This window comes from Callospermophilus lateralis, unplaced genomic scaffold, assembly GCF_048772815.1.
Source record: "Callospermophilus lateralis isolate mCalLat2 unplaced genomic scaffold, mCalLat2.hap1 Scaffold_196, whole genome shotgun sequence".
In the NCBI taxonomy this organism is placed as follows: domain Eukaryota; kingdom Metazoa; phylum Chordata; class Mammalia; order Rodentia; family Sciuridae; genus Callospermophilus; species Callospermophilus lateralis.
Window position 1 is genome coordinate 1,136,394 of NW_027512968.1, and position 17,814 is coordinate 1,154,207.

The window sequence follows — 17,814 nt, forward strand, 5'->3', positions numbered from 1 at the left end:
CACTTAGAACACACACACCATCTGCATTCCTCTCTAACAATTATTTCAACTAGTCACCAAATTTCTACTAAATGTGCTTGACTATTCAGAAATTTCCAGGCAGTAAGCATAAACCACAGTTAGAAAGGTTTATTCACCAAGAAAATCTATGAGAAAACAGGTAAATGCAAGCTCCGTGAGGCAAGGTATGGGTGCCACCTCTATCATGGAGGCTAATTGGTGACACAAAGAAAATGAGACTCACAAACTACCCCAAGAGCTAGAGAAGACAGGGTGGGGCTGCCGCAGGGGAGAAGCACGAGGTGGAGGGGCCATCTGTGCCAGGTGGGGAGGGCCACCTGCTAGCTACAAAGCAGAGGTGCGGGAACAGCAGAGAATACCATCTATAGAATGTACAGCCTTCGCCACAAACCCTCCACCCACCTGGTCCTGGCCAGATCAATAATGGAGTTACTAAAGCTCTGACACGTTAGGTGTACATGGATCTCTATGGAACCCACATTGTCTGGAACTGAGAAGACAGGTTCAGATGTACAGGACTAAAGGCAGAAGCTACAGGGAATAAGGTCAGGAATTTGCAAAAAAAAATAAAAATAAAAATGAATAAAAGGGGGTTTGATAGGACAGGTTTCAGACCATGAAAGGGGGATGTGGCTCACATTCAGCTACCTGGGGGCCAAGGCACATATTTGTTACCTGTGTGATAGTAGTGAAATCCAGGGGCTGGCACAGAATGTTCAATAAATACTGATGACTGATTGGGTTAAGTCAGCTCAGTTGCCTGTTGGCACCCACCATTCTTAGCCTGCATGACCCTCAAAAGGAAGTGAACACTGTCCCCAGGTGCTTCACCAAAGGAGGTGTCCATTTGTTTTCATAAAGGCAACGAACAATGTGACTGTGAAGCTGAGCAATAAGGACTGATGTCCACAGAGCATCCTTACGCATGTCAATCATCTGAGCCCAAAATGGACCTTGACAGTGACGCATAAATCTACCATATTTCATTCTCCTGGAACACTGGGAGTCTCCTTAGGAGAAATAAAAAAACACATCCACACGAACAGCGGATGTTATAGCAGCACTCATCACACAATCAAAATAAGTGGGGGTCCGTCAGCTGGTGAATGGACAACACATTGTGGTACATACACTCTATGACTATTCAGCAATAAAAGGAAATTAAATTCAGATACACACTACAATCCGGAGGAGCCCCAACAACATATGCTAAGTGAGAGAGGCCAGAAATCTCCAGAAAAGGCAAAGCTGCAGAGAAAGGAAATAGATAAGTGATTTCTGAGGCAAAGGCAGAAACAAGAACTGATTGTGGACAGATATCATTTTGGGGTGATAGAAATGTTGCTAAACTAGACTGAGGTAGTTACTGTTCATCTTGATCAATTTGGTAAATAAACACTGATTGCGTCCTTATATGGAGTGATTTTTATGGTCTGTAAATTACACCTCAGTGAGGCTGTTAGAAAAAGATACCTTGGCTGGTTTCTGGGCTCCTGCAGCAGCAAGCAGCTAAGGCTTTCAGAGTGCTCATGTGGGCCAGCTACAGTTCTTAGCCTCATCATGTATTAATCTATTGATTCCTCCACCAACACCATGAGGCAAAAGCATTATCCCTATTTCACAGAAGAGGAAAGAGCACAAAGAGGGTAGATAACCTGCCCAAGGTCAAAGTCAGTGGCAGCAGAGCAGGTGTGAAGATTCTAGGGTCCAGCACTCCATTGACGCCCAACCAGGCTCCAGGAGCAGATTGATAGCAGCCTCAGTTATTTGAAGAGTAAAGACATCTCAAGCCAGTGCCCATCTTCTCCCCCTGCCAATTCCTTTTCCTCTTTTGTTCGGCAACCTCTGTCACCTCCACCATCTTCCTGCCCTGGGACTACCCAGACTCACTAAGAGATTTCCCTTGTACCTAGAACATACCCCAGTAAGTTCCACCTGGACTCAGAGGAGCAAGACATCCTAGGAGCTTAATCAGTTTCCACTGCTGTTTTTGGACTTGATTCTTTGTCCCTCCATATCTCCAGCATGCTTTTCACATGAATTCCAAGGCTCTTTACAAACCATGAGTGTGACTGACCATCCTGCACATTCACAGTCTTTATGGGGACTGGAAAATAGGGTTGAGGACAGTGTATGTGTGGCTTTCAGAAAACCCATGAGAACACTGCCTTTCCTTGTTATGTTATCTAGCTGGAGGCAAATACAAAACTTTCCTAAGAAATGCACAAGGAAAACCTTAACAAGCCTGGACACACTCAGGGAATAATTTCCCTTGATCTTCAATTACAAGGGACTTCCCCCTTGGCACTCACTACCCCTTTGCTGGAGGCAGCCTTTTAAAGTGCTCATCTCAAAGAGCATGCCACCCAATCAACATTTGTAGTATTAGCAAAGTGTTTAGGGTGGGTGCATGGAGGGAGAAGAGGAAGCACTCCTCCTAGAGCCAGGCTTCTTTTCCTCTGGGTGCCTGCACACCGGGCTGGCTGGATCCGAGGAAGGTTTCCTGTCAGTGGCTGTTCAACTGTCCACTAAAGCCTGGGGTGCTCTCGATTGCTGTCAATTGTCTTCCTCTGGTGCCTGCCACCTTGGGTAAGCACGATGGACGACCTTGAAAGTGTTCTGGGATAGAAGACCCTGTGTTCCCCTTGCAGATCACAGGGAGGACTCTGAGGCTGAGATCAGCCTAACAAGCACTGTAGCTCCCCTGGTTCACACACAGGAAGCTCCTGCTTATGGCTGCAGCCTTTTCCACCTACACCAGAGGCACATTCTCTCCATCCTCGCTGCTCTTTGAAGATACTCTGCTGGCTGTAAAAATAACCAATGCCCCAAGCTGTACAAGACTGGGACCTGGAGCTCACAGTGAGAGGCTGGAGACTCAGTTTGTGGGTCAATGGGGTCTGGTCTGGCATCGGGAGAGTATTCTGGGTCTGATAGAATTCCTGGCAAAAACTCAAACTAGTCTCCTTTATTGCCCATTTAGCAGCACTGGGAGAATGTTTTACAAGAAATTCCCTAAATACAAGATTCCTAGAAAGATTTTTCTAGAGCTCCTGGTAGCAGCATTGCTGCTCACCCTGTAGTAAATCTTCTCTTTAGCTTATCTCAGAATCAAATTTGGACCCTCCAGATGAGCCTTGGTCTTTTCACACTGGTTCCTCCTCCAGCCTTGACTCCCATGCCACTGTGCTCTTCAGCCACACATACGTATGCATCCTAAAATTCACCGTCATTTCCTTTTTTTTTTTTTTTTTAGGCCCTGACATCTCGACTTGGTGGGCCCTTCCCATTTTCTTTCTCACACTTTCTTTCAGGACTTACCTCCTACAAGATGCCTTCCATTACTCTTGCCATCTTTCCCATCCTTCCTGGGGGCTGAGTCACATGATCCCAAAGCACCCTGGTTCTATCACTTGTACAGAGTTTAACCTGCAGGGGTGCACTGGCTCTATAAAACCTCACCCACCCAAGGCCTTGGACTTCTCTTCTTGACTGCCTGCACAGCGCATGGCGTGCTGTACTAACAAGTAGTGACAGAGTTGATGAGAGAATCAATAAGGCAGATAAAAAAAGAGATATCTCTGGATTTCCGTGGCCAGCATATCCCTGTAGAAAAGTCTCTATGCAGAAGTGATGGGAAGGAGCAGTTTCATTAGCATGTTTTCCAGAAGAGAATTTTAGTAGTATGTTTTAGAATATTTATAATTTTAGTACCAGGCTGGTGCTGGGCGCGTGGGATTGTGAGGTGAACAAGCCAGGAGGAGCTGGTGCTAAGTAGCACTTAACAAGGACTGTTTGGGAAATGGGACCTTCCTGCTTAAAAGGAAATCTAGCATTAGACTCAATGGAGGCGCTTAGACCTCAAAAGGACTGGCTGGATTCATAAGCTGACTCAGGGAGGAAAGAAGTAAAGATCTTCAAATAAACCTGGCCAAGAGACATTTATGTCTGCTGGTGACTTTCTCCTAAGAGGAGGCAGAACCAGGAAAAAAGGAAGAGAGTTTCAGAATCAGCCACAGAAATGGAGTAAGAGCTCAAGAGAGCCTCTGAGAGGGAGGGTATGGTAGGCACAGCTGTGAGGTATCAAAACCCTGTGCCAAAAGTGGTCAGTGGCTCCTCTCCAAACCTTCAGGGAGGTACACCAGGGAGAATGTGAGAAGCTGAGCTTAGGGACACCTGCCACCTCCTGAGTCCCTAGCAAATGCTTCCAGTGCAGACTTAGCCCCACACCAAACTGTATTGAATCTTTTTTTTTTTTGAGAGAGAGAGAGAGAGAATTTTTTAATATTTATTTTTTAGTCTTTGGCGGACACAACATCTTTGTTTGTATGTGGTGCTGAGGATCAAACCCTGGCCGCACGCATGCCAGGCGAGCACGCTACCACTTGAGCCCATCCCCAGCCCCCTGTATTGAATCTTGATTGTTCCACCTGTGAGCCTCTTGCCTGGGAGTCCTGATTCCCATTATGCAGAGAATGGAGTTATTATTGCCACCTCCTGGGGCTACTGTGAAGATTAAATGAGATGTTACCCAGTAAATAGTCCTCCCTTGTCCTCAGGGACACGTTCTGAACACCAACTGGATGCCTGAAACTGTAGATAGTACCAAACCCTATATATCTTTTCTCCTATGATAAAGTTGATTTTATAAATTAGGCAGAGCAAGAGATTAACTATAATTAAAACAATAATAACGATACACTGTAAAAGAAGTTATATGAATATTTATATGAATTATCTCTGTCTCTCAAAATATCTCACTGTAATGGTATTTCCACTTGGTATTTTGGGTTGTGGTTGACTGTGGGTAATCAAAACCTTGGAAAGTGAAACTGCAGATTGGGCGGGGGGGCTGTAGGGTACTGTGATGTGTTTCATGTGTTGGCATAGAATCTGTGTATACATGGCAGTTAGTTATGATAATGCCACCATTCTGTAGTCATGTACAGACTGAATGAGATGATGAGTTCAATGTTACACTCTCCTGGAAAAGCCTGAGAATTAGTGTATGAGATATATAATTATTAATGTGATATCACATAATTTAATATACTATAATATAGCATAACATGTTCAATAACAATACTAGGTCATATTTATTGAGCACTATGTGCAAGGCCCTGTTCCAAATACTTTCTGTGTATTAGCTTGTGTGATCTTCCCATTAGCTCAGTAAGGTCCTCTTATTATTTTTATGTTACTGAGGGAAGAAGGCACAGAGAAGCTGAGTAATGTCTGTTCAGCTCATATAACCACAGACTCGTGGTGCTAAGAGCTGAACCTAGCAGCTGGACTGGAGGGCACATCCTTTTGCAGCTCTCAAAACCTGAGATGATCAGATAGGCCATCCTGAAGCCGATGTGCCATGGTGCTCTTGCCAACAGCAGTGCCCCGCTGCCGGCCACCGTCCACCACCTTACTTTCCTCAAACCACCAACTCTTCCTTTTGAAACTCCCACTGGGCCTTCAGTCTATTGCCTACTTAAATTTTCAACTCACAGTTTCTATTTTCAGTTGGCTCTGTTGGTCCCCCACTGGGTAAAGATCCTTTACGGCCTAGACCACTCTGCCCTGCCCTTTAAAGGGAGCCCCTTATATTTGAAATCTGGTCAAGGAGTTTAGATTCTCCTACCCACAGGGGTTCCAAGTCTGTCTATTTCTAGCTCTGGGTTGCTTTCAAAGCCCAAGGAATTAAAACATTATAAAAGGAAGGTAGTGACACTCATGGCCTTCACTTCTAAGGACACAAGCTGTAGTTTCCAAGCCCTGTTGGGGGTGGTGGAACTGTGTGCACTCTCCCCTGCTTTGGAGTTGAAGTCCTTCTTTTATCTGTTTTATATACCTTGGATTTGTTTGAAAGAGGTCTTGTGGGAAGAGATATTTGAAAAACCACTAAAAAGTCCTAAAATGCTTAGAATTACTGAGCACATACTATTAAAAGAAAGCTTAGAAAACAGTTTCAGTTCTTGCCTTTCTTGCGGGTGAGAAACAAAGGCAGGACAGACAGCTGTCTGTCTACCCCTCCTAAGTCCTTGTGATGCCCCCAGAGCACACTTACTACACAAGCCCTGCTGGTCAGGGAAAACTCTGACCTGATCATCCTGTCTTCCCTGCTGTCAGTGTCAATGTGACCTTCCACTGTCACCAAGAACATCCCCCAATGAAAGACTGCTCCCTTGGGTGACCATGATGGTGCTGCATTTAGAATTCCAACAAGGCATTATCCAGATTCTGGAGACTTCCAAAGCAGGCAAATAACCACAGAAATATTGTGAGCTCACAACTGTTGATGAGAACCTGATGAGGGAATGGGAAGCAAGGAAAGACGGACTCTTTGACAAGACTTACTTGTTTTTCGATGAATGCATTGATTCGCTGCAACATCCCCTCACATGTGAATTCGTAGGGCATGTATGGCTCAATCTGCGGAAACAGAAGGTTCCATGAATGAGGAGAACACACAACACACACCACTTACCAGCTCTCCTAGAACCTCTCAATGCATGAGTGCCAATGCCTGCAGGCAGCCTTGGGAGAAGCTGGAAGTCACCAGTTTCCCAATGTCACCTTGTCTGCCCTAGGTGCAGTCCCTGAGCAGACTGTCTACCATCCACAAGTCTCAGATCACCCAAGAATGAAGCAGTGGCAAGAAAGCCACTGTTTTTTTTAAGCTACAGTGAAGACTATATAAGGGGAAAAGCACTAAATTTAGTGTTTGGCACACAGTAGGCACTCAACAGAAGGTGGAGATTACCACTTGCTAGCAGGTAAGCCCCCTGGGGTAAAGTTATGGCTGTGTCATTTGCACCCCTGTGTGCACACAGTGTAGGACAGGTAGGCTCTTAGCATGAATCTGTTGAATGAAGATAAGGTTACACTGCTTTGAGGAAACCACACAATGAGCTATTTATAGACCCACAACAGTGACCGGAAAACTGAGTTACAATCTTAGGTGAGGTCAGCACATATGCATGGAACTCATGGTACAAAACTAACTGATATAAGGTCCTGAAGAGCCCAGCTAGAGGATTCTGGGAGGTCAGAGGCGAAGCAGACTATGTTTATGAGTCCAGAGAGCCAAGACTGGGGAGTGAGGAGAGATGGCAGCTGTTCCAGGTGGAGTAGCATGAGATTTGATGTGTAAAGACAGAGGAAGCTGCAGCTCAGGACTGTGGACCTTGGTGAGAGGACGCAGGAAAGACTCACTGATGTCACCAAAAGTCTTGAGATTTCTAAACTGAGTTGCTTGAACTTCAAGGAGGGCAGAAAACCCTGGGAGGTGCTCACTGTTGTGGGGAAGGCATTCCAATCTACACTGAGCCTGGAGGGAAGGGGAAGATAGGTGCGTCTGGATCTCCACTGCACAATGTTTGCTAGGATGCTGAGGTCTGCATCTTCAGCAGCGCACCAATCTGAGATGGGAAATTCACTTCGGAGAAAATCACCAGCTTCACAGAGCCCTTTAGCCCCTGGGGATCTCTGGGTGGGAAGGAGCACCTTCACCTCTTCCTCTTGAGTCTACACTTACCTACCTCAGATCTCTGGGGTAGAGAACAGGACAAAGTACCTGAGATCTGAGGCCTGCTAAACGTGGGACAATGGACAGAGGATATTCCTTAGTAGGCAGCCACATAGTTGGTTTCGGGACATCCTCTCCCCTTTTCTCTAAGTTTATGTTATATTTAAAATTTTAAGCCATGATTTATAAAAAATTGATAACATATCTTTATTTATACACAATTAAATGCCAGTAGTGTGTTTACAGACAACTGGATGCCAGTTTCATCACACAGGTTGGATCTCAGCCATATCTGTCCACATCTGTCTGGACAGTCAGGAGAGGCTGAGCCTCTGTAAGATCATGGACACTCTTCCACAAGAACAGAGAGGTCACCTTCCTCATCTCTAAAGAGCTCAACCTTCTTTGAAGAACATATTCTCAGCTTGTTTGTCCCCATTTCAAGCTTCTGAACCTCAGCAGGGCCATTTCTGACCTAGATATAGCTCTTCATATAAAATGTGAAATTTTCTTTTCTTTTAAAGGTATTTATTTACTGAACTCATGGATGATTCAAGAAGCTTTGTGTAACAGGCCTAGAGAAATGTCTCCTCTCAAAGGATACATAGGAACCAAAAGAAACCATTTAAGGCAGAGGACATGGCATATCTGGAATTATTTACAAGTAGACAAGTAGAATTCAGAATTAAACATACATTGGTGTTCTTCTGTCACAAGACCAAGAGATCTACTTCTGTGGCAGGAAGCACCCAATGGCGATTCTGACAATATATTCCAAAGGGCATCCATTAGAACTCATAAATTAATGAATTCAAATGATTCAATGCAGTAAATACAGAAAATGGCTCTTCCTGTTCTCCCAGTCACGCCCAATTTAACCAATGGGATGCTGACTCATTCATTGCTCTAGGGCCAATTCACTGTTTTAAAGGATATGAAGCCAGACAGTTTTCCTACAAAGGAAAAGGAAAAAAAAAAGGAAACTGCATTCCTATGCCACTGCACTGCCAGGGAGTCCCCCTTGCCATTCCAGTGTGGATGGGTACAACCTCCTCTGCATGGGAAAGCTCTCCAGACCCTGAGCTTAGGGGAGAGAGAGCAACAGCACACCCCAGAAGTGAAAGCCATTTCATGGACTGAAGGGAAGGGACAGCCTTCTGCCTAATACACCTTCAGGAACAAGTGAAGGCCACTTTGGGGTATGAATGAAAGAGAATGCTGACCACACCCAATCCCTGAGAAACCCAAGTAGGGCCCAAAAGGGAAAAACAAGGGCCCGCTTGTGGTCATCCTCCTTTGTGGAAAAAGGCCTGTTACTCATCCAACTAAGGCCGCAGGCAGGATGTTTGCAGGCTACTGGCCTGCTGGCTTGGAAAATTTCTATGAATTTTCCATCTTCTCCTCTGGACCTGCTTTCCTGTGAGATTTCCTGTGTCCACTGGTACCCCCTCACCTTTGCAAATCTTACTGCAAATTGCTTTCAAAAATCAGCTAAAGCCTGAATGGTCCCACCTAACAGGTGGCTTGACATCATCTGATGAAGACATGGTTTTAGTAGGTACCAGAAAACCAGGGTTTAAGTCTAGGTTCCTCTTTTACTAGCCATACAGTTTTAAGTTAGGGAGATCTTATATTTTCTCTGGAGGATTCCAAATATAAACTAGGTCATGTCATTGTCCTGTTCAAAATTTCCCACCATACTTAAAAATACATACTTAAATACACATACTTAAAGAATACAATAGCCTCCTCATTGTCCCCAAGAGTGCCTATTTAAAAGCCCCATACATCTTCTAGTTTCTAAAATCTGTTTTACGGTTTCCATTGTTTCTGATGAGTAGTTGGCTGTCTTTAATATCATCATTCTTCTGAACGTAATGTTTTTCCTCCAGCTAGCTGCTTTCAAGATTTTTTCCTTTATTTGTTTCTTGCCCTTTGACTATGTGCTTTTCTTTTTGTATTTATTCCTGTTGGGGTCCACTGTGCCCTTAGCATTTGTAAATTGATTGGAAAATTCTTCATTCATTAATTGGAAAATTCTTACCCACTGCTCTTTCAGAAATTTCTTCTGTGCCAGTCTCTCCCTTTTCTCAGATTCCAACTACACCTAATTTATGCTGCTTCATTTTGTCCCAAAGATATCATGTACCCTTTTCCATTTAATTCTTTCTCTGTGTTTCAGTTTGAATAATTTCTATTGAGGAGTCTCCAACTTCATTGTTTTTTCCCCCCTCTGCTTTGTACAGTCTGCTTAGAAGCCACTGAAGGAATGCATTTCTGACATTGTATTTTTTTCCTAGAATTTTTCATTTGACTTAAAAAATAGCTTCCACCTCTCTGATGAAATTCTCCATCCATTTACGTATGTTGTCCACTTTCTTCCCCAAATTGTTCAATATATTTATCATAGAACTTTTTTTCTTTCTTTGTGGGTGTTGGGGATAGAACCCAAGGGTGATCTACCACTGAGCTACATCCTGCCCTTTTTATTTTTTATGTGGACCATTAAAGGTCTTGTTAAGTTTCCTAGGCTGACCTTGAACTTGTGATCCTCCTGCCTTAGCCACCTGAGATGATGTGATTACAGGAGTACATAACCTTGCATGTTATTATAAAATTTTTAAGTTGTTATCTCATAATTCCAATATCTCGACCATCTCAAGTTCTGGTTGTGTTGATTGTTTCCTCTCTTAATGAAAGGTCATGTTTTCTTTTTCTTTTTTGGGTGTCATGTAATTTAAAAATCTTGGAATTACATATGAGAAAACACTACCACATTTCTAATCCATCTCTAACAACTTTTATGACAATAATTTTTATATTAATCTCTTTCCTTATTCCATACTCCATTACTCTTTCACAGTTTATCTTTCCTTTTATTCTATTTTGTGTTTTTTTTTAAATTATTATCTTAAAAAACTAATAAAAAAGACTTGAATTTGATTCCAGGTTTTACTAGTTACTAGTATGATCTTGCAAAACATCTTTTTAAGCCTTAATTTTCTCATCTGTATCATGGAAAATAATCCCACTTAAAATGTGAATGTAACTTTATTTGGAAATAGGGTCTTTGTAAATGTACTCAAGATGAGGTCACACTGATTTAGGGTGGACCCTAATTTATCATAAGTAGAGGAGAAGCAGAGATACACACAGGGAGAAGCCACACTGTCATGTAGGCAGAGAATAAAGCTCAGAGACTTTAAGCCAAGTAATGCTTGAGGTTGATAGAAGCTTGGAGGGGCAAGAAAGAATACAATAGCTTCCTCATCAATGGGGGATACATTCTAATACTCCTTGTAGATGCCTAAAACTGAGGATAGTACACAAACTTTTATATAAGCACTGTGGTAGCACAATAGCTTAGCTGATAACAGATAGCTACTAAGTGACTAAACCAGGGTGGATAGTGTATATAGCATGGATACACTGGACATAAGGCTGATTCATGTCATGAGTGGGATGGAGAAAGATGGTGTGAGATCTCATCATATTATTCAGAATGGTATGCAATTTAAAATATATGACTTTTATGGAAATTTCCATTTAATATTTTTGTAACATGGATGACTATAGGTCACTGACATCATAGAAAGTAAAATTTCAGATATAAGGAACTACTGTATAGTCCAGTAGAATTGCTGTATACTTCACAGTGTGCATGATCCTCTGCTGACATCTAATTTCAGACTTCAGGCCTTTAAAACTGAGAGACAACATTTCTGTTGTTCAAGCCATCAAATTGTGGTACTATGTCACACGCAACCCTAGATAACTAATACACAAGTAACTCTGGGACACAGGAAGGAAGATCCTTAAATCTCCTCAGGAATGACTCCCTGGTGGTAAAACTTTAGGTGTGGAGCAAATATTTTCAGGCAGCCCAGTATGACCACACTTCACTAGGAACTTCTATCAAATGGGTCAGTTGAGTTCGGGGACTCCTGCCTACAATTGTTGAGACTGGGTTTGGGACTACACATGTGACCATTGGGAAGCTGACAGCTATGCCAAAGCCCAATACCCAGACCATCTTCAAGGGGACAGAATATGGATAGCACATCAGAGTGCCCTTGCTCCCCTGGAGATGCTCTCAATTAACTGAAATTGGCAGGTTAGTGGGCCACCGACTTGTTATCATTCCATTCTATTTCCCAAAGGGGAAAGATGTTGTTTCAAAGAGGTAAACTGGCCATTCATCCAGGATATGTGCCCTTCTCGGATCTTTCCCTTCCACTGAACCCATGCCTTATCCATGCCATTCACAGTTTTGCTTTGAAAATTCCTACTCAAATGACAACTCAAAATGCAGCATTCACCAGAAGCACCCCCGACCCCTGCTCCCATCCCTAGATCTTCTGCATGTTGATTTTGGCACTGAACATCATCTGCGCTGTTAAGCATGTGTTTGTTGCTAACATCAACTCCTATCTCTGATCCAGGTAAATCACAGTGCTGAATACTAGGAATATAGCAGGCAGACATATATAGCAGGCAGACATATATGTGCTGCTTTCATGTTGCTTATAGTCTAGCAGAAACTCAGATGGTCTATTGTAAGAAATAAAAAACACTTCTTAGTGGCTAAACACTTCCTATGTGATAGACATTGTATTCAAGCACTTTGTATATGTGATCTCATTTAGTCCACTCAGGTTACCAGTCAAGTATGTAATATCAGCTCTACATTACAGAGGAGGGAACTCTACTAGTCACTGGAAGCCAAACCCAAAGTGTGTAAGTCCAGCCCACCCTCAAAACACACCTGCATCATTCTCTTAAATATCACAACCAAGTGTGAAGAGTGCTCTGATAGGAGAAGCACAGGGGCAGTGTGTACCTGAGACAGTTAACTGCAGGATCAGGACAACTGAACTCATCCCAGGTGGGTGGTCAACTCCCACAGGTGGTGAGACAGCCTCACCTGTGGTTATGGAACAAGCACCCCTCCCCCTCCCCAGAGTGACTCAGACAGTTCTCACAGACAGTAAGTGCTTAATAAATGTCTACTGAATTGATGAGAAGAGTCCAGAAAAGTAAGTTATTTTACAAGAGCCTACCTAATATTTTGGTAGAAAGAAACAAATAAACAGATATTATGCAAAAACATTTCTTTCATGATTTCTTCCCCATCTCCCCCTCCCCTCTTTTGGGGTAAGGTAAAAGAAGCAGGCCCATCTTTTCAGATCTCTAAGAGTGACCTAAGTCAATCTTGGAAGCTAGCCTAGTTCAAGCCCCTCCTTCTGTGCCTGGTACACAGGATCCATGACAGTTCAGAAGAATCCATGGCCACATGTGGACACTGGCTCTGCTTTCCATGTCACACAACATCCATAAAATCCCCAGGCCAAGTCCTACAGACTGGCTACTCTTCTAACTCCAGCTACTGTGGGAAAGTGCTATTGACTGAATCCAAGGGACTGTGATGCTTTCCACACATCAGGTCCCATCACAAATGGGGGGGAAATGGAATTAAAGAAACAACCTTCTGATTCAAAATCGCTTTCACTGCATCCTCGACTTCCTCCTGATTGTTGAGATTGACAGTCCACACATGCGGCCGGCTGATGAAAACTTCAGCATACGGATGCTGGGATGTCAGCTGGAAAAGAGGAAACAACACCTCAGTTTCACACTGATTTAAAAAAATCTTCTGGGCTAGATGAAGTGTTGTACATTTTACCGCACTGAGTTGTACTTGCGCAGGTAATAAGACACTCATCCTCTCCCTCGACAACTGAAACATCCTGTGCAAACATAGCAGTTCAGAAACAAATAGTGATGGCTGCACATCTTGAATCCCTCTTGGAAATAAGAGAATGTCACAATCTGGTGACAACGTGGCTGTTTTAGGTGGGGTGTGTGGGTGTGCCAGGGATTGAACCTGGGACCTTGTGCATGTTAGGCAGGGGCTCTACCACCAAGCTACACTCCCAGCCCTTATAGGTGACTTTAATTCCTAATGAACATTTATGCTCAACCAAAATAAGCATAGCTCATCCATACTCACCCCTGAAAATAACCTCTTTCAAACCAGTATCTATTTTCTTGGCTAGGACAGACAGGTAAGCATAAAAAATTGCAATAAAAATCAAGGCTGCAACAGTCCCAAGAAGATGAGTAATGGTGCATACAAAAGGTGATAGAAACAGAAGTGATCCCATCAGAATAAAACAGAATCTTTAGGGTTTGGGGAATAATCATCAGCATAACATTGGGGCCTGAAATTTTTAGAAGCAATCTGTAATTGGAAAAGCAAGAAATGGCAGTTTTATCCTAAAGGAGGTTTTATTTTATAAAACAGGGTGGTCAAAGAAGCAAAGATATATATTGACAATTCTGGGTTCTTTAAAAATCCATTCTTCAGGACAGCTAAATTTATCCCTCGATCATGCTGCCACCTCTATTCTTATACCCCTTTAAGGTAGTGGTGTAAAGGAGTGTTCTAGACATTTATGAGAATATTTTTAGTTACCACAAGAGCTGGTGCTACTCTTAGCCTGTGGGTGGGGACTAGGGATACATGACATCTAGTGAGGTCTAGGACAGACCTGCACAAGGAGGAATTGTTCAACTTCCATCATCATCATCATTTTCATCATTTTTGATGATGGGAATTGAACCAGGACCTTGTTAATGCTCTTTACCACTGATCTCCTCCTCCAGCTCAAAGAACTTCCAAATGCCCTGCTGGGCTTTTAGGTGGATTTATAGCATCTAACACTTTGATACAGTTTTAATATACAATAAATTTCCCAGGAGCATAATTACCATGTAAATCAAGAAATGTTTGTACTGTTTTATTTGGAACTTCGCCCATGAGCTGTCACCATTTTGGAAAAATCATGGCAGTGAAGTCAATGCCACTCAGGATATCAGAACTGCCAGTAAAATGTCCCCAAATTGGTCTATATTTGTAGCTATCACATTAATGGCAATTATGTATATATGTGTGATATGTGTACACACTCTTATATTTAGTTTCTCGTTCATAATGTCAATTACAAGCAAAAAAGGCTGACAACTCTTAGTTGAATGTTTTATTCCTTTTAAATACAAGTGTTCATGGTAAGAGGGAATGAAAAATCATGTCTGCTAGGATAGGTCTTGGCTACATAATATTGAAATATGTATTACTTTATTATGAATTATTTTCTTTTTATTTATTCTTTGTATTCGAGTTAGGAAACTATATTTTTTTAATTATGTAGGCAGGCAGGTTACATTATTTAAGATTTTCATTTCAGGAGAAAAAAAAGATGTTATAACATGTTTATCATAAAAGGAGGTGTTAGCTCTGGAGTGTTAAGACCTTTGCTGTGGAAGCAAAAGGTCTGGCTCTCTTTTTTCCTTTTCTCTTTAGACTCTGATATAGAGATATACTTGGAGGAGTGGATGTTCCCTCTTGCTCTCAGTCACTGGTCTTGGTAGCCTGCTGCAGCAGTGGTGTGCAAAAACATGACTAAGGACAGGAAAAATGGGCCACAAGTCATTGGGCTCCAGCTGCAGTTTTCACTGCCAGTCACTCAGGGAAATCATGTGAGGAAAGTCCAAGAAGGTTTTCCCCGCTCTGCTCCTGCTTCTCTGCCCTGGGTCAGGTCCTGCACTAGCCTTTTCAACTCTCCACCCTCCTGATGTGTGCCTTGCTCTTTTGCACACTGGGCTTTGTGGTCAGTGGAAGGCTACAGATGATATGCAGTTCCATGGAACTGGGAACACCTGTTTTTTTTTTCTCTGCACATATTTGGATTCAATCCCTATCAGTGAAATCCCATGTGGGGCCAGGCATTGCGTGATCACCTGCACATACATCACTTATCGGGTTTCTTATGTAGTCGTAAAGATTCTGAGGTATAGACCCAACAACCAGAATGTTCAAATCCAGATCCTTCAACAACTTATTAGCTTTGAAAAGGAAAGAGCATGACAATTTAGAGGATGTCAATGACTGAAGGCAAACAAAAGCCTTTTAAAACTTGCCAACATAAAACAAAATTCATTGGACTGGATTTATGCCCCTATTAGACCTTTTGTGAAGATGAGCAAAAAATGTTGCATTATGTTCATTTTGTGGCTTAGAGGACAAACTAATTAGCCCTTCTGCTCTAATCAGTGTAAATTAGAGTTGCCATCAATGTCACTATTTAGCAAGTAATATATCAGCAGCAGTCTCTCACCCCTCCCTACTCTTTAAGGTCCCTGCATATTTACAGGTTGCTCTAAGCACTAAGAAAATACAAAATGTTGAGCCATTATAATTTCATTCATCTACATTTATTGAGGGTTGCTTAATTTTATGAGGGAGGCATTTTGTGATTCATTAGCCCCTTTTGAATGTTATGTTCTTCCTTGCTAATTTATTGAGAACCGTCTGATCTCAGCTACTTCATCATGTATCAATCAGGAAATTTACTATAGAATAGTTTGTAAAAGTAATGAAAATCTTATTAAATATGAGACATTACTTCAGAGTAGCTATTAAATCTCCAAGGAGAACATGGGTTCTCTTTATTGGATAGGTTAAGAAAACCCAAAACAACAACAACAAAAAAAACCCTGAACTCAGAGAATTTCTCATAGTTTACAAAATGTCAGAATAATGACTGGGAATCTACTAATATGTTTCCAAATATGAAGATAAAAATAAAAATCCAATTCATATTAAAGTATAAAGAACCAAGTATAACCTAAGGCATTGTGAAATGTTTTTCCCTCTGAGTATACACTGTATTTAAAAAACTTGGCCCAATGCAAAAATAAAAACAAAGTTAAACTTACAGTTAGAACTCTAGACTTTCCCTTCAAGTGAAGGCAAAAAAAGAGACCCATAGGCAATTGATATGGGCCAATTTATGTTGGATGAATTGTTGATTGACATAAAAGGTTAACATAGGCAAAATAGAGATTTATAATTATACATACTCAGGTATATTTATAATTATATATATATACTTGTAAAAATTTCCCCTTTCCTGAGGGGAAAAATAAAAGATAATTTCTAAGAGGTTTTGACCCTTAGAAATCTGTAGACCTATTGACAGCTTTTTTCTAATTAAAAGCATCTTTGGGTAGGAGGATTTGGCAGCTTCTGTGAGCTGAAAGAGCAGAGGAGGCAGCCCCTCTCAAAGCTGCCTGGTGTTGCCGGAGGGAGCTACAGATGAAACCTGACCTTCTTGGGTTTCCCCCCAAGTTCATCAACATTCATCCCTCTCAGGCTTGAAGTCCTTTCTTCTCCTTTTTCTTTAAGGCCAAGCCCCATCTGTCAATCTTTGTCAGTTAACCCTGCACATTCTCCTTCCACCTGGCACAACTCCAAGTTAACTCCCCTCCTTAATCCATCTCCCTATTTCTTATGCACTCCCACTGATTATGCAGCTGTCTTATCCTTCTTCCAGATCAGATCTAGAGCTCTGAAAACAGAAAATGTGTCCTGCTGAATTCCATTAATGCAGCAAATAGTACCATGGACTCTGTAGGGATGCATTAAACATCTGTCAACTGCCCTTCTGCCTCCCAGCCCTCCGGTGGGAGCCCAGGACTGATGGAGTCATCTGTCTGAGGTCACTCACTGAGCAACCGTTGAAAGCAGTCCACACTGTCTTTCTATTGGAATCTCATTTCGGGCCTGGTGGCATCATCCCAGGCAGCAGTTCCAATGTCTGTTCTCTCGTTATGGCATAAAGAATGAAAACCCTCCGCGACCTCGGCAGTAAGCAAATGACTAAATGATGGCACTAACTGACAGAAAATAATGAACATACTTTTCTTGATAACTTCGTACTGGTTGATCTGGGCCATGTAACGTGACATCACTGACTTGGCCAAGTGTCTGGAGTGTTCTCAGTGTTGTGAGGAAACACTCAGCATACAAACAGCTGATCTGAATTCTTTAAAAGCAGTGAGGGTCATGAGTGACAATGAAAGGCTGGCTTTTTACAGACTGGGAGACTAAGGGGACATGACAATTGACAAATGCAACATGGGATTCTGAATCAGATCCAGTAACAGAAGAATAATTTTAGCAGAAAAAAATGGCAAAGTGCAAATATAGTCTTTAGTTCAGATAATACTAGGGTACTGCTATTAATTTTATTTATTTTGATAATTGTAGTATGGTTTTGTAAAATGTCACCAGAAGATGAAGCTGGATAAAGAATATACCTCAATGCTATATTATTTTTGCAACTTCTCTGCAGACTATCTTAAAATCAGTAAAAAATGCAAAATTCTACTTGTAGGCATATAATCAAAAGAGTTATTATCAGGAACTCAAA

General features: G+C 42.1%; 1 pseudogene; it reads right to left on the reverse strand.

Moving 5' to 3' along the window:
* LOC143640362 (alpha-1,6-mannosylglycoprotein 6-beta-N-acetylglucosaminyltransferase A-like) overlaps positions 1–17,814 on the reverse strand; it is a 97,802-nt pseudogene that overhangs the window by 12,710 nt on the left and 67,278 nt on the right.